The sequence below is a fragment of the Pinus tabuliformis genome, chromosome 1_2 (assembly GCF_031772625.1).
Source record: "Pinus tabuliformis cultivar Carrire ecotype Pingquan chromosome 1_2, CPIR1, whole genome shotgun sequence".
NCBI lineage: Eukaryota > Viridiplantae > Streptophyta > Pinopsida > Pinales > Pinaceae > Pinus > Pinus tabuliformis.
In genome coordinates, this window is record NC_142298.1 from 1,013,229,609 (window position 1) to 1,013,249,145 (window position 19,537).

Here is a 19,537-nt window from a genome sequence, read left to right on the forward strand (position 1 = left end):
GCAAACATCATAGGAGTGGTAGCAAGAAGTTCTGCTGTAGCTGTATCGGATGACATAGTCCTAGATGTCGACGGTTTTTCAGACATATTTAGTCTATCCAAAAGATTTCCTAGCGATTCGATAGGAACTTGCGATGAAGGATGATTAAAAGAACTAACTTCAGGAATAGAAGGATATAAGTGGATCCCAGCTCCAAAATGCAATGGAGTACCGGATGGAGGATCCTCTACAACTTCTTCTATAGCAATTAGTCTAGGTGGAAGAGGTAGACCGTCAAGTCCGTAAAATATTTCTAGGGCCGAAGAAGGTATAGTTTTTGTAGCGACAAATACTAGAGGGGTGACACCTTCTGAATTCTGGAATTCAACTTCTGAATGTTCAGGTAAGTGAACTTCAGTTTTTGGATCAGCTCTAGATGGAGCTATTTCAGGTATAGAGGTGTCTACTATTATAGTAGGATCAGTTCTAATGACCTCTTGTAACTGCGGAACTTCTTCTGTAAAGGCAGATGTACCAGAAATGATTAGAGTAACTGTAGTCTCTGATGATGTTGAAACACAAGTTTCAAATAAACCAGGAGAGGTGGACTCAGTTAAATGAGACTGTTTTGCTCAAAATGGTTTCGTTTCCAGAGTCAAAGATGGTTGAATCACTAGCCTCCGCGAATGACGGGTTTTAATTGACTTTCTTTGATGATTGCAGATTACTTGATCAACTCAAAATTAAAAGGGGAAAATGTTATTCCGAATTAAATGAATTTTAATGACGCTTTGACACAACTTTTATTTTTCAATTTTTAAGAGTCGAGAAAAAGCTAAAGATGACTCTAGTCGCCTTCAATTTTTAATGAGCCTGAAGTGAAAAGTGCTCAGATGGACCTTTTTTTTTAAGGAGTCGAAAAGGAATGAAAGTGACTACTCTGGAAATCTAGACAGAGGGATTATCAAACCAATCGCAAAACTACGATATACACCTTGGTGGTAAATTAAATAGAAATTACCAAGGACTTTACGTACGACAGTCAATCTTCCCGAATGTTGTGTTCAGTGCATTGCGATCAATAGGGCGGCATACATGGCTTCCTATGGATAAAGGATATCAGCCTATTGTGCCTCCCAATATATACTCGACGGTACAGGGAGCACAAGTCCGTACTGGCACTTGTCGTATTAAAGAGGAGGAATCACCCAACCTTTGACGAAAACAATAGTTACCAGGTTTTATGATGCCAGAATACGTCTCTAGCCTAGAACTCTAGATGTGTTGCATTAGGTTCCAAAGCGTTTTTATGTTCATTGAGGTTTATTTTAGAGTTGATCTTTTTTAGAAGTTTTCCTTTCAAGCCTCACCGGGTGATGTAGATGTAAAATTCCTAAATATGCAATCTAAAATCATAAACAATCGTTTGTTTTCTTTTAGCAATGAAAATCCTAGCTACTAAGGAAAGAAGAGTACGATTCTTTCAACGGAGAGCAGAGAGCACACAGTAAATGCACTTTTCTTAAATCATTTTCCGCATGCAATATAAATGCAAATGCACATGCATGCATTTGTTTTTCTATTTCCTTAATGTGAGAATACCAAAAGGAAAACTAAGTATAGATTTGAAATATTTTCTTCAAAGTGACACTTCAATGATTTCTCTTCAAAACGAAAGGAAGACTAAGATGACACTTTCAATTACGAATGGAAAACTACTTTTGACACTTAAAATATTGACAATTCAAATCAAATATAATGGAAAAAGTACAATCGACTATCTAGAAGAGGAAGACTTTACGACACTCTTCTTTTCGACTCACAATGACAGTTACGACACTTCTTTGCATCAAAAACGACAGTTCGATTAAGCTACTCTTGACAAAGGAGGACTGTAAATGATGAAAAATACATAAAAACATTCACAAATCCTGATCAATGGAGGCTGAATAATGTGAAGGAAGGAGGCTTCAGAAATGATATACTGATCATAAGCAGCAAAACTACTAAATAGAGTTGAAAACAAGGAGGAAAAAACCAAATTCCGGAGAGAGAAACAATATCTTTCAATCATCGCACCTATCCTTAAGGGAAACAGGGATGCATCTCACCTGCAACACATGGGATGTGCAATGCATACAGTCTTCCATTACAGACAGTGCGATGGACCAGGGAATGAAACTGAGCTTGGTTTTCACTCAAAATTTGCAGCTAAGTTCAGTGATTTAGGCTAAGCTATGATAGACAGTAAAAACAAAGTACAAAGGTATGATCTTAAGAGGGTATTGAGCTACCACAAGGGTGCTTAGGATGTTTGCAAGTCAGATGTTCCATTCATAAACCAACCCGGAGATTGACTGACGCAGCATTGATATACTTTGCACTTGCATAACAAGGGCAGTTCGAAGGCTAGCTGGCTTAACTTCAGGCTCCATCTGTAGTTTATAAATCAAACAACAATAAAAAACAAACTAACTAATCACTCCCCAGCAGAGTTGCCATTTTGTTACAGGGAAAACTAGTGTCCTTTCGCTTTGCTAGTCCCACTAAGACGGGTAGCTATCTTAGAAACAAAAAATTCAAAGCGCTTCAAGATTTCCTTTATGTATGATAGATAAGAGAGAAGCAAAGAGGACCAACCTGTATCTTCTGCTTGGCTCCTTGCTTGTTTCCTCTCTCCCTTGATAGAGCTCACCACTCTTCTCCTACTTGTCCCATTTTAGAGAATACATGTAGAGGCAAAGCAACAAAACACCATCAAAGCATCTCGATCTATGATATCATAAACAATGCAGAAGCAGAAATATATTAACCATACAATTGCATCTACAAATAACAAGATTCACAAATATACGATTATATGGAGGAAAACTCAAAGAAATTTATTGATAGTAGAAATAGAAGAGAGGATTACAACCTAGCTGTCTGAACCAGCATCATCCTCCCAGCATGAAAGCCATATTCACCTCATGAAAATCAAGATCACCCAACAATACAATGTTTCTTCTCAAAGTGAAACCAACAACACTTCCTTACAAATTACAAAATTCTAGCCTCTAGATCTCTCAGATGAGGGATCCATTTATAGATATTTGCAGAGGGGCGAGTCAGTCTATGGGTTTTTGATTAGTGTAATTTCATTGATAGTTCTTGGTTCCACTTGGATATTTCATTGATCTCTTACTCATCCTTGGGAGAATTCAAAGAGGTAAGTGTCATATGAGCAGTTTCTAGAAGATTCTCTGGGTTTCCACTTAGCAAACTACCTCTGCCATTTGTCTGCTCTCGCCCATCACACCCTATAGAAGGATCTTTCAGTATGCATCGCACCTGACCAGTGTAGTAGCCAGTATGAATCGCACCCTCAGCATGGAGCAATTTGTATGGTCCAGTTTTGGCCAGTTATGAGTGGTTTTTCAAGTGGAACTTCTAGGAAATGATGTAATCAGTTGACCATGATCCTTTAGGGTATGAAACAACACTTTTAGGGGTCTAAGATCCCTTGGTTTATCGACATATGTGATTGGGGTTGCATTGCCCAAATATGTCTATAAAACCTCCCCACGATTAACTAGTGTGCCTTTAGGATTATGATTCTCTTTATTTCTATTAATATCCAATGGTTCATCATCCTCTTCTTCTTTGAGGTACAAATCTAGAACTTGCCAACCCTTTGGATTTTGATACTGTTTCTTTTTCTATTTTTCAGCTTTCTTTTCCCATGGAAAAGTATTTTGTAAATGTCATATTTGAAAACAAATACAACACCTGAAAGCCATATTTTCAAATTCTAATAGTTTGTTCCAATAAAAAATGTTACAAGTCAAAAGGATGTGATGAAATAAGCCTTTCCTGAGGTCTACCTCAACACATATTTGGCATAGGTTAAAATTCATTTTGGATATATTTCCACATCCATCTTTATGAACTCTTCTAGCGTGTTTCAAATTCCTTCTAACACTTGGCGGTGCTAGAAAGGGAGAAGAATATTGTGCAATTTCACCTAAATTGACATTTTGGAGACCACCATCATGTTCACATCGAAACTTCGAAACCATGGAGCTATAAAGAGGCATGATTTTCCCCAAAACCATGGCCCCTCATTTAAAGAAAAAAAAAAAGGCCCTTTTGGGTATCAAATTTTGCTATAAAAAACTCTTAGAGAAAAAAATAATATTAAAATTAGGAGTCCGCGTGGAGCTTACCCACTAAAATATATCATTTGGTTTCGGCCAAAACCCATTGAATCTACAAACTATAGCCCAGGATTGCAGGGAATTAAAGAGATCATTAACCTCTAAAAGGTTGAATTCCATAGTTGGAGCCTGATGCATTTGTTTGAAAATATTTGGACTTGGAATATTTTTTATTTTTGAACCTATGGGGTGTATCTTCCCTTTTGTTGCATCATGGGAAGAGCTAGATCCAATGGGGAGTCTTGAACATAATTCCTCCCTGCATGAAACTGATTTGCTGGAGTTTCTTGAATTCTGCGCGCCAACTTGCAGCCTCAGAGTTACAATAAAAATGGATTCTTGGGAAATACCATAATCCTTAAGGGTCTTTTAGTCTTGTAAATCTTTCTCTTTGTATAACAAAATTTGGGAGGGAACTATTATACCAAGGGTTTTCTAATATTTTGATTTTATATATGCAACCATATATGCACCTTTGGATCAAAATATATTGGATTTTCCATTGAGATCCTTTAAGAAAATTTAAAATAATCCCTGCTCACTCTTTGATAGCTATATGAGTAGATCTGAAGGGAGAAACCGTGGGACTTTGTTCATTATCAACCATTTTGTAGTGTAATTCCCTAGACCCCATAGTTTTAGAGATACCCCAACTCCAACTGCACCCTTATTTGTTAATAGAGATATACGTGATCTCCAATAAAACCTTGCATCCCTATCCACAATGTGATATGAAAGAAAACTAAAGAAGAAAAGAAAGTATGGCTATAAATAGTCCTCACACCTCCGATCTACTAAAACTACCAGATCGACGTAGCTCACCGCATAGAAGGATGAAATTCACTATGTCTAAGTTGAATAATGGTATCTCTACAAAAGGGAAGGGCTCTATCATAAATACCTCCTACATGTTTGCAGAGGAGACAAATTTGTGGCCCTCTGGGTGATAGGACAACATCTTTAGGCCAAATGAAAACTTGTTTACACCCTCACACTTGCAACCGACGAAGCTATTTAATGATTTCGATGAAACCACTATATTTGTCCCATACAGATGCAGATCGCTATGATGTGGGGGGCCTTGGACATTGATGAGAAGCTTAAATCTGTCAGCGCCTACCATTGACTCTATGCAGCTGAAAACCCTCCCTCCCATGATGATTCATAAATAAGTCATTCTCAATAAAGTTAATATTAAATTTATACTGTAAAAATATTTGAAATTTGAATTATTATTTATATCAATATATTCATATTATTGTATTAATTAATAAATAATATATCTAATTAAATATAAAATTAATAATTCAAAAATATATATAATTCAAATAATAATTCTAGAATTACCTTCAATGTGAACTATCCTAATACATTAATGAAGTGATGGGATAAGAATGATTGAAAAAAGACTACATCAAATCTTATAAATAGCAATAATTTCTGGAGAAGATCCACACTTACCTACTAAGCTATTTTTGAGGGTACATAAGCATTAATGATCCAACAAAATAGTATTCTTTTAACTCAAGATAATAGTGTGTATTTAGATGGATTTCCTACATGATTTTCATGCAAAAATTAAGGAAAATATTATGATATGTGTATTTAGGAAAACTTGGGTTTGATTTCAATTAATATGGTAATATTAAGGTTAAATAATGATGGAAATAAGGGTTATGACTACCATAGTAATTTTTTAAAATGAAAATAATAGAGGTTGAATATAAGGAAAAAATTAGTTCTTTAATTCATTAAATCCATGCAGCTAATTTCATTTGTATGTTTCTATAACAATCAACATATTTATATGTATGCAGTATTTAGAAACTAACCTTTGTCGAATATATATTTCTCTTCAAATCTAGAGATCATTGTCTATATATATTTTTAGCTAAAGTTATTACTAGTTTTAGATGATACATTGCATTCAAGTGTTGTATTCTTTAATTTTATTATTTTGTACTTCATGTAATAAGATTCTTTAGGCATATCCTTGGTATATTGTAAAGGATGTATTTACAAGTTGCATTGAACTCTATTTTGTGACTTGTATAAACTCTTATTTTTTCACTCTACAACTTTAGATCTTTTATATTAGGTTTTCTAATAGTCAAAGTAGTTGTTTCTTAAAAACAGAATAGAGATTTGTTTTCTTGTTTGTGTTTGGATTAGGTATTCATTGTCTAATGCTAATTCTAATGTTATGTGTAGGACAATTCACCTTTCCAATGAAATTATTTTCCTCATTTTGAAGTCAAATGACTAAGAGAAATCATAAGTCTCTAAATGTTTTTGAGGGTGTGGCCAATGCAATGTACCTAGCAAGGTTTTTATGAGATATATCCTATGGAATTTATTTATTATTTATTTATTTATTTATTTTATGAAAAAATTTAAATACTATGATTTAAACATATAAAATCTTCACCATGCATTTAACCTATAAAAAAGTATTTATTCTTAAAAAGAGGGTTTTCGCTGGTGGTTTCCTATGGTTTTCAATGGCGGTTTTATTTGTTGGTTTCCCTATTGTGGGTTATTATGGTGGTTTTCTTGTGATGGTTTTTTGTGGTGGTTTTCATTTAAAATTAATTCATTTATGCATTTACAAGCAAAAAAAGTAGAAGAATTGCAAACCATATTTAAAAAGTAAAATCCAAAATAATGGGAAAGAATTTTGAAAAAATAACTCAAACGAGATGGGTTTGTTTTATAGTTTGATCGAACAATTTAAGCCTTCAAATAGCTTGATATAGGGCTAAAATATTGCTTGGTTGAGTGCTTAAAAAGCACTCAATTAAGTTGCTTTTCTTCACCTCCAAGCCTGCATTCTTGCCAAAAAAGGTAATCGACTTCTGTGACCACACCCAAAATCATATTTCAGAGAGCCAATAGGATTTAAGATGATGATGTTATCCCCACAGGAGAATAGTTTTGGAGGAAAAAGAAGAAAACTACTTTTTCTAGACATATTTTTAACTTATTTCATTGTAAGTTTACTGAAATTACAAGTGTGTACACTCATTGGATCTGGAATTATATTTCACATCCAACAAGTATCGACTTTGCATACTTATGAGTAGATCCACACCGAGAAAAAATCAAGATACGTGGAAAAATGTGTTACATTATTCATGTATTTTAATTTTTTCTCGATGTGGATCTACTCAAAACTATATATTGTGGGTACTTGTTGGATTTGAAATTTAATTTTGCATCCAATGACTTGTAATTTGAGTAAACTTACAGGGATCCTTTAAATCAAGAGTGTTATATATCATTTTGAATCTAGATTAATAAAAATAACATATTTACATAATATAATTTTTTCTTTCACTGAGATGTTTTTTTATGCTTTGGAAACATCACTATATCCAATAAACATGCTTATTTTTCTAGTAACCCCAAGTTGTGCTCTCTTGTTAAAAAGTATGTAAGAATATGCAAGTGAACCAAAAACTCTAAAATGATCAACGTAATGTTTCAATCCAAAAAATAGTCCTCGTGTGTAACATCCTTAATGACTTATGAGATGACTTGTTTAATATGTTCACAAAAATATCACATGCTTCTTCAAAGAAACAAGGCATACCAAAATGCTTCATCATGCATCATGAAATTCCAAAAATGCTCCCATTCTTCCTTTCCATTATCCTATTTAGTTAAAGAGTATAGAAAACATATTACTCCCTCATGATCTAGATCAATTGCAAAAAGAGATAAAGTCATTAGACTTGTACACCCTAATGCAAAAAGAGATAAACTCTTAGAGTTAAAGGTTTTGATACTATGTTGTATTTTCTTTTCCACAATGGATTTAAATTCATCCATTTAGATAATTCATTATTTTTTATAATCAAATATATCCAAAATTTTATATTAAAATCATCTAGGAGAGAAACAAAGTAAGAGAATTCAAGGATAGGAGTACTAATGGTCTGGACATGACACAAAGTCGAACAAGGTCCCAAATATTCCTAGTTTTTTTCATCATTTAAGAAGGATCCCTATAATACTTTTCCATATAAAAACCATTGTACACACCTCCTTTTATCGCATTATAATGTGGAATACCTCTTAATATTTTTTAAAATCTCCTTAGATTGTCAATATTTACATAACCAATTCTTCTATGTCATAGTTCTATGAGCATTCCATCATCATGCAATAGTGCTCAATGATAAAAAATAATGACAATCAATATATACAAGCCACCATATCTAATTCCCTTATAGATTTCCTTGAACTTCCATCCTTACAATATTGGATTATATAGTTACTTTCAATTATCTTGACCTTTATTTTTTTTATCGAAAATAACGCTAATTGAAAAAAAATCCTTTTTTTGCTAGAAACATAAAAAATATTCTTGATCAATGTTATACCTTCACTTTACATTTTAACATGAAAAATTCCTACTTCTTTTACCTCATGGGATTGGTCATCACCCAAAAATAATCAATCCATACAACTACACTCATTAGCCTCTACAAATACCTCTTTATTGAGAGATGTATGCTTGACTGCACCAAAGTCAATATACAAGTTATCTTTGCAAAAGACATTAGTAGAAAGGGAAGATACTAATGATAAATTTTATATTTGATCGGAAAACTCATCCATTTGATCGACAACGTTATCTCGATGGAATTCATTCTTAACATGTTGTTGATGCATGCCGTTTTCCAAGAGGCTAGTTTCTTCTTGGGATGATATTCCACAATATGCCCTTTATTATTATAGTTGAAATGTTTCACTCTGGGATTAACATTTGTAATGCCCCAAAATAATAATAAGAATTGCATGGGCACACATATTCTCGCTCGGCTTCTAGGATAATTTCAACCAATACAATTGGCTTTAGTGTTACTTATTCCACATAACAACCAAAAATTAAAACACACACAAATAAATACATCAATTGCGCTATTATCAATCAACATATCTTCTCAATTAATTACCTTATGGATTTTGAAAATATTTGAAAATAATAACGTACCTATGGAGCAACAATAGGCCTTACTGGTGATCATGAAGTTGTCATGCTATTCAAATCCCAATGCCTGCAAAAAATTGTTGGGGATGACTCTTCACTCAACCTTAGAAGATATGCAACTAATATTTCTTACAATTGTCAACCCCGAGTACTCAATCAACATACTACTTCCAGTGCCTTTTATCTCATAGCATTCCCTTCCTCAAAGAATGAGTGAATGAATGAATGCTTCTCGTCTCCCATTTTCAACATTAAATAGAACCAACAATTCTGAAAATAGTGAGGGGATTGGAAAGGAATCCACATGTGCACAATCCATGTGTCATCATGCCAACATTTATTTTATTTTATTTATTATTTTATTTTTTCTTTGTTATTTGTTATTTTATTTGTTTATTATTATCTTTTCTTTATTCTTTTGTTGTTTTATTAATTTGTTAATTTTTCTTTTTTAGTTGTTATTTTATTTATATATTAATATTATTTTATTTATTTATTATTATTATTATTATTATTATTTATTAGTACAGGGCATTACATACTTCCCCTCTTTACATAACTCTGTCTCGAGGTTAATTTTATTACCATTACTATTATTACTATTATTATTTGATTTATTTATCACCCCATGTTTTCCCAAAACCCTCTGCTAAACTAGTATACCATTAGGCATCGAAAGTATAAAAACAATAAGGAAAATTAGAGGAATCTCAAGCCTCTTTCCCAACTTCTAGAATTAGGAATATAGCCTCATCGGTATATACCATAGCCCCAAGACTCGCCCCAGGGATTAGAACTCATCTTCCCCAAGGAATGCATTGACTCCCAATACTCAATGACTTTGGCCATCTCGCAAGGATGACCCAACTCCAGTCACCACCAAATATGAAACACAACCCAAGGCATCAAAGTCCTCACACCACCTCTAGACTTCAACATCCCAATCCAATTATAGGCGCCTGACCTCCTCAAGATGGTCTCATAGTTCTTTAAGAGCTATCCATCAAGAGTTACAAAAGAAAAAAGAACATTGGCATATGTAGTGTTGGTTGAGTCTGTCCCTAGCCCATATGGTTTACATATTCTCCGTCATAGGTATGGGCTCCCACGAGATTAGCAAATAAGTTGGCCCTCTCGGTCCATTTGTGAAATTCCTTCCAATCACAACATATCAACATGCAAAGCATGCATTAATTATAATCATAACATCATAGAAAATAATCCACATGCCAACTCTTGCATGTCATCATGAGAATTTATCATCATTGTTATCACAACATTATGAATGCTAAAAACTACATGTTCATGCATGTCATAAAATATGCATGCAATAACAACATGATTCACATCATCATAAGTTATAACATCAACATATTTGTATCAAATATATATTATGATACACATAATATTTGGAACCATATATCAATATAAACTCATGCCATAACATCATAAATTTCAGAATCATCTCAATTCTAGAGTAATACTACACTACAAACACTCTTATCATGATTTATCCTAAAAATTAATTTCATTTTCTTGCTTAAACAATGAACACCAATGATGAAATATAACTATTTAACATCCGTATAAGATCTAGGTTATCTCATCAATATTATTGGTGTCATGTTTTCATCAAGCTTACAATTACTTTTCAGTAGACTCTTCTTGTTCCTCCAAGTAGGGAGTTGACAATTTAGCAGTCATTTAAGTACATCGTTAAATTTCGAATGAGCATCGTCATCTTTAGCCTTCATATATAGTCATGTATTATTCCTTTGCTAAGGAAATTTAGTGAAATTCATCATTAAGATTTTATTCATCATATAATAATTCCTTAAATCATCAAAATCAAAATTATAAATTCATGGTCCTTCTCGTGGTCTCCTTATAAAATTTCTTGCAACAATCATTCTTGTGCTTCAATTGTTATTCTTGATCATTTAAACCTTTAAAATATTTTCTTGGTTTATCCTCAAACAATCACAAGTGCTTTTAATCAAAATTCCCTATCTAATTGTCTTTAAAATATATTTAGATAATTACTATAACTCAGACGAATCATCCTTAGTCATTATTAATGTTGTTGACCCCTATGCTTTGATAATATTATGAAATATTTATGCCTTTGAGAAAGACACCTCTTCACCATCATCACATAAGTTGGTTATAACATTTATTATATTTTCATTGCTCACCTTAGTACTTAGATGATATTCATCAGGTATACACCAAGGAAGTTCTCAAATCATGAATCAACTATCACTAATATTTAGTGGACTTGAAGAATAATTTTTTTATGAGAAAGTGTTTCTCCCTTCTGACCTTGATATTTTCATAACATAATGATAACCAAATGAGCTTCCCCTGTGGTTTTTTATTTATTTTTTATTTTCATTATTTTTCCAAGGAAATATCCATGTAGCTCCACCCGAAGGGATCACTTCCTACCAGATAATTGCAACATTAAATCCAAAACTTTAAGAATGTTTTCCAAATAGATATAGAATAATAACAAAAAACCCCTAAGTTCAACATTATATCTTGCAGTAAAATACATCTTAAATGTTTAATTTCTAAAGGTACCCAGAGTTTAAACCTGGCTCTGATATCAAATATAACAACCCAAAATTAAAATATACAAAACTAGATACATCAACCATGTTATTATCAATCAATAGATCTACTCAATTAATTACCATATGGATTTTCAAAATATTTGAGAAGAACAGTGTACCTGTGGAGCGATAATAGGCCTTACTGGTGATCATGAAGTTGTCACACTATCCATATCTTGTTGATCACATGAAATTGTTTGGGATGAATCTCCACCCAACCTTAGATGAGATACAACCAATATTTCTTGCATCTGTCAAGCTCGAGATATCAATCAACTTATTACTGCTAGTGCCTTTTGTCTCACAACATTCCCTTCCTCAAAGAATGAGCGAATGAATGAATGTTTCTCATCTCCCTTTTTCACCATTAAATAGAACCAACTATTCTAAAAATGGTAAGGGGATTGGAAAGAGATCCACATGTGCACAATCCATGTGTCATCATGCCAACTTTTATTTCTTTTTTTCTCTTTTACTTATTATTATATTTTTCTTCGTTATTTGTTATTTTATTTCTTTATTATTATCTTTTATTTATTATTTGTTAATTTAGTATTTTATTTCTTCTTTATTGTATTTTATTTTATTTATATATTAATATTATTTCATATTATTATGAATATTAGTATGGCGCATCACAAAATTTCCTTTAGATAAAGAAAATTAACCATCATTGAACATGGATGTTTTCATGCTCTATTCTTACAATACCTCTAACTATATTTGCTAGTATTAGACCATAATTCAACATCATTTTACTAATCCTAATTCTTCACCTTCTTTCACATCTTTTCAAATTCAAACATCTCATAAAAATTCTCAAATGAAGGTACAATTTTTCTATCAATGACATTACTAGAAAATAATCATTAGAGAATCCATTGAAGGTTATGAGAACCATATATTTGTTTTATGTTTATCTAATATGTGATGCAACTGGTCTCTAATATATTTAACTCCATCAAAGCATGAAGAGACATTCTCTCCCTCTGCCATCTTGCTTGCATTCAACTTGTTTCTCAGTAGCATATTTCTTGACATGCGCAACGATTCATATAGGTACTTCAACATGTCACATAAATATTTAGTTATATTGTAACTCCTTGCATGCACAACCAAATATGATGTCATATTAAATGAGATGATCAGATGAGCCTTGATATCCTTCTTATTTATTCAACCTTTTTAGTGGGATCTTTAGGTTGTTGTTATATTACATCAACAAGAGAATAAGCATCTTATTCAATGTGGATGAGTTTGATAAAATATTTCCATGAACAATAGTTGGAGGTTCCTTCAAGTTTTTTAAAATCATTGAATGCTTATAATTGATTCAAAAATTTATCATTTTCATAATAAAAATAGCTTAGGGTTAACCAAGCCCCCATACCTTTTCTTTTTCATACAAACAAATATATATGCCAGTTTCCAAAGTCAATGCACTACTAGTAAATTCATCTTACCTTTCTCACCATGCACATCCACTTTCATAATATCAAAAGATAATATAGGAAAAATATATTATCCAATATATATAGGTTATCTAAGTAAGAAGAAGAATTAAATCTCTACAGGATAATAGTGCAACCACCATAATAAATATCTAAGAAAACATACAATATTTCTCTAGCAATTTGAGTTCCACAATCAATAAGAGGGTACAACACTAGAAACTATCATTTCGATAACAATCGACCAATAGCTACATAGAATATATTAGAGAAATATGGTTTCTGCTTCCCTTTCATTCAACATGGCCTTTTTGTGTTGCTTCCATGCACATGAGAAGGAAACAATTTGTGTTTTTCTTTACTAGAGGATGAAACTATTCTACCTTAAACATGCAATCTCTTTACTCTTTTGATTCTATTTTTTTTTTTCTTTAGAAGATTGTCTTTGATAAAATGATAGGAAATGTTAAGACATAAGTTTCTCTTTGATGGTGTCTCCCACATCCTTTGAAATATCTACTCTCAAATAAGTTAACAAATTTACCATAAAAGAGTTGAAGAAGGAGCACAAGAATGAAGTTAACATGAATAGAATGATAATATAGTAATATTGAATTATTTATATTATTGATTTCACTTGTAATTTATACATAGAGGTATTTTACTAAAGACGAACTCATTACCCTATAGAGACATCAAACCAACAACTCAACTCCATAATTACACATTCTATTTTAGGAGAAAATAGATCATATCAAATTAAGAATCAACAAATTTCACACACACACACACACACACACGCACATAACTAAAGTTATTCATTAAACTTACCAATAACCAACAATTAAAAAATAATAAATTCTTCAATAAACACTAAGTTAATTATTAAAGAGATAGAGGAAAACATGTAAACTTAATCGATATTTACTTTTGAGTTATATTTTATGTCGATTACACCATGTTTATGTACAACATAAATCATCTTATCCTTTACAAATGTGTAAAGCTATAATCCATGCTATACCATTATGAATTAGTAAAATATCTGACAAAACATATGAAGGTGAAAGTAAAAATGACCATGACAAAGAGAAGAGGAATAACATTATCTAGCTTGCACTATGGTAATCATTAGTGCATGGTGGATATAAATAGTAGTACCATATTTATGACATTTCCCTTTCCTATCAATGAACTCTAACAACTTGAATGCCTATGGACATCCATAAAGTATGATAATCCTATGCATTGTAACCCCTAGAGACTACCCCTAGGTTGGAAATAGGCCAGTGCATAGGACATCCACACAATTCTTTGAAATATTTATGCATTCTTCTTAATTTAAATAAAATTTATACATTTTTCTTATTACTTTCGCTTAGAAACAAACCCTTTGAGTGAAATGTGATTTGACTCTTGGGAGAATTGATAAGGAACTTCAACTAGCCTGCATATCTATTGTTACAACATTTACCTAAAATTGTAGAATGGTGAGAATAATTGCACAAAATATAGGATGAGGTGTACAGAACTAAATAGAATCCTATACACCAGATCTCTAGTAGAAAACATGGAATGGGAGAGAACAAAATGATGAAACAATGGAGAGCTTCATTCAATATTATTAGATAAAAAGTTATAGTTATCTTTAGCTATTCACACAACATTGATAAATCTATTTATAAAAATAAAACGACAACTACATTACATGGGCTTCAAAAGAAGGATTACACAATGCAAAAATTTCAGAGAAAGAAAACACATACTGCAACCATCAAACACTTGGAATCACTTGAATCTTATTCATTAATCTCCCAAAAGGGGATATGCACATTACACAACAAAATTTCTAAGAACCAATCTTTGAGATAAAAAAATTTGAACTCCCTTAAATGAGTTCTTCTATCGCCTTTTAAAGAAAATAATATCCTCAAAAACAGTTACAAGTAAATGTTAGAATATACAATTGTTTAATTACCTAGTTGTTTCACTATCTAGCTGTCTTAGATATATAACTATCCTCTAACTAAAAATAACACATCATTACAAAATAAAAATTCCACATGCTTAAATATTTTCTTGGGTAGTAGAACTTTGCCCCTAGTGCACAACAATTGGATCTTCGACTTCGATTTTTGCCTCCTGAAAATTTCACATCTTTCCCAAAGATTTTTGTCTGTAGTTGGACATTGAACCATCGTTCAGAATGTAACCTACAACTTTGAAAACCTTCTATAATCTGGTGTTGATTCAAATAAAGTATTCATCAACCACAACAACTTGAAGTCTCTTTGTAGGAAATTGACAATTGTCTTTCCTTTCAAGACTACAATCTTTTCCAAGGATGAATCTAACATGCATTTTGCAGTTGTCAGTTATTTTTCATAGGTTTCCCATGGCATTAAGATTAAATCTGTGTTCAAGCATCCTGGTAACCCAACTCTCTATATATGGTCAAACCTGGAGTCAAAGACAACAACAAAATTTTTGACTGCTTCTAAATTTATTTTAGTTTGAATGTGGGTGTTATTTTTCTCAGTGCTTCTAGTGATTTCCATAATAACCTTAGCCCTATCAACAATATGTATTTTTTTAATTTTTTGTTTATTTCTCATTTATAAATTTGATGATATTACTAGCTCTTTGTGCCCCTTTATGCATTTCCTTCTTGCATGAATTCATAGCCTCAACAACAATATCGATTGTAGTCCTCTCTTCGACAACAACTTGAAAATACCCCAAGGTGAAATGCATATGTTGTATTATATCCTCTTAAATGACACGTCTGGCCTCAATTAAGGACATGTTTCCCTTCAATATGCTCCTCATCTCCTTTATCTCTTCTTGCGTTGTTTCGTATTTTTTAGATGTTTTATCATTTTTTGTCTTAGTATAACTCAATTGTTTTTATTTGTTTGTCAATTCTTCTTGAGACAGTATCAACTGATCTTGGATATTTTTTGTTTCTACCTCATAAAATGAGAGCTCAATCATCACCTTTGACAATTTTTCTAGGATTTCATAGGATTCAATATGAATTACAATAGAAAAAACATGGCTTTTAATATTATGATCAAATTCTTGAAATTTTTCCTCCAAGGATGTGGTTTCCTTATTCCTATTGTTGGCTTAGTGGGTCCCAACCCAGGTTCAGAGTTAGTTGCACCAAACAAATCCCTACATTACTATCCCTTCCGGCATCAATCCGTGGAGCACTGACTGAAGTCTCACTCGAAGTAGTATGGGGGGATGCTAGAACCAAGTTTCCACACCCATAGAAGAGTGTGGTGTCATTTTATACCCAAATCTACCTCCGCATAGATTGTTAAGCCTTTAAGGCTTATCGATGTAACTTCTTTTAATTAGTCTCTAGACCTCTGCAAAGGTCTATGACTATCTTTTGCGGACCCTGAATCAGTGGAACCACTACTTACATGCATCAAATATTACTTATAACCCAGTAATTACTCAGATTAGCTTAAGTGTTCGATAACTTCAACATACAACAAGATAATCTTCGCATAAATAGTTAACAATAATTGTGTTCATATAACAGCATAAGGCATGTAAAGTCGCGCATCAACACACCATTATTTCATAAACCTATTATAAACTAAGGGGCATTCATATAAACATAAGTAAAGAGATAAACACAAGTATTTATGCAACAATCTTATTTATTAATACTCAATTCTACTTATAGACTCAAATCTTCCCTGCGCACTCAGCTGCAGGGGTCCATGCACTCAACTGCAGACTCTACTCTAGGCCTCTGTGCACACAGTTGCAGAGCCTTTCTTCCTACTCTTCTTCGCTAACTCTTTAGACTTCTCCCATAGACCAAACTTTATTACTTCTTCATGACCATGCCTTAGAATCTCTAAGACACACCTATTTATATAATCCCATGGTCCGCGGACCATGGGTAGATCTTCAAAAGCTAACTCAACTTACATAAAATAAGGGTAAAACCCTTTATGACTCTTTAATTATCTACACACTTCGCGACCATAACTTGCAGAGACTTTACCTCTTTATACAACAAAACTTGGGCTTTTGCCCCAAAATTGACCTTAGGGGACCCCATCCCAACAAGCCACCAACACAAAGATCGTGACTTACCCTCAAGTGAATATGTTGGTGCAAAGATCTTACTACAAAGATCCCCAGCTCCACTCATGCCACTGCTAACTCAACTCCATTCTGCATGGCTACCTATTTGATCTGTTCCACTACATGCTCTGTGGCTGGTCTTGCACTGTCCTGCTGGATTTTCTGCTACGTACTTTGCAAGTTTTCCAATGACTCTTGAATGTTGGCGGAGACAATGTAGGCCTCATCCAACCAAGGCCCTAATCTGGCCTTGAGGACTGCCTTGTTCTTCTGCATGGCTTCCACCTGTATATGCAGCTAGCTCGCCTCGTGGAGCTTAGCAAGGCGTTGTTTAGCAGCAACGGTGCGCACTGTTTCCCTTACTTCATCATACTATTGCTGGACTTCATGAGCTTTTGTATTCAAGGCCTGCAGGGTGGAATCTTCCTACAGAGCTGTGACTACCTCAATTGCTTGCTCAGAAAGTGCTATGTAGTCTACCACCGTGACATCCACTGTCGCGACTCCATCCTTCACAACGGCTTCATGTTATTCCCTTACCTCTGGCAGAGTTGAAGGTTGTGACTTCAACTCTAATTCTGTGATCTTCAAGTTTAGCTCAAACTTAACTCTAGCCACTTTTTTCTTGGCATCATGCATGCCTGCAACCAGCTTTCTAATCTTCACATCCAATGGCACTTCCTCTGGTATATGTAGTTCGAGCAATGTTCTGTAAGTTTCCGCCACCGTGACTACAAGATGGTCGTTATGTGCCTATATTTTCTTCTATGCCACCAGCGCATCTGACTTCTCAGTGAAATTTGTTTTGTTGTTCACACTATACTTGCTGATGAGGCTGAGCACGTGCTTCTCCTGAGTTCTGAATTCTACTTGTTGGAAATACTGAGAGGGGGGGTGAATCAGTATTTCTTTTTTTGACTGTTGCTTTACCAGTTAACACATATATGTTCATAACGCAAGATGAAAAACAATAATAAATGTTTTTATTAATATAATCTTTGCAGTAAAATAGATACAATATATAGATGGTTGCAATCGGTTTCCAGGCACCAACTTGGAATTTTGTGAGGCTCCAACCTCCAGATCTCCAACTCTATTTCGCCAAGGCACCAATCTTAGACTTAGGAGCACCAACTCCCAAGGACTTCAATCCTTCCTGTTTCTAAGACAGCAGTCCACAAGACTCCTATTCTTCCTATCTCTGAGGCACCAAATCCCAAAGACTCCTATCCTTCTTACTTTTGAGGCATCAACCCCAAGGACTCATATCCTACTTACTTATGAGGAATGAACTACAAGGACTCATATCCTTCTTAGTTTTGAGGCACCAGCCCCAAGGACTCTAATCCTACTTACTTCTGAGGCACCAACCCCAAGGGTTCTGACCCAATCTTGTCAAGGCACATTTGATAGTAATGTTCTGCTCTTAGATCTCTTCTCTACTAAGTTCTATTTGTTTATAGCTTCAATGTAGTCTCCATGCTACAACATCAATGACAACTAATCCTCTTATGAAGGAGTCTTCATAACTCTTCATACTATCCACACAGAATCTTCAATAGCTTTCATGCTCTCTGATAATGTATTCACACAGCTTTTAGTTAGTCTACTGTTATCTACACTAAGCTCTACATAAAGAACAACTTTCTGTTCAAACATCTGTCCTAATGTCACAATGAATGCTTCACCATGACTGTTTCTCTGGTAGCTACTTCTCCCCTTCGACTGTCCACTATCCTATTGGTCCTTCGACCCTCTTTATGTTCTGTTGGACCCTCTCACTTCCTCTGTTATCTCCAACTTATTTTCAACAACGTTCAACCACACACTGTTCTCTATTTTTCCTTCTTTTTATGCATTCCTGATCCATTGTCTATCGGTTTCCTCTCTTCGTTGGCCCTTGGGCTTCCTCCTCGGTCTCTGTGGTTTCTTCTGTCTCTTTGTGCTCACCAACACTCCTGAGACACGTTGATTCAACGACGAGGACCGAATCATTCACAGAGAACACATATTCCAAAAACTGTAACAGTGCTCCCTTTTTTTTCAATGATAGGAGGCATACATAGAGCTTTACAGTGTAACAGACATGCCACATCCTAATCGCAATCACCATTGGTTTTAGTTCAGCCTCCTGAACTATCAAGACCATCATCATAGGCATTTTTGCCTTCACACTACGTGCAAGGT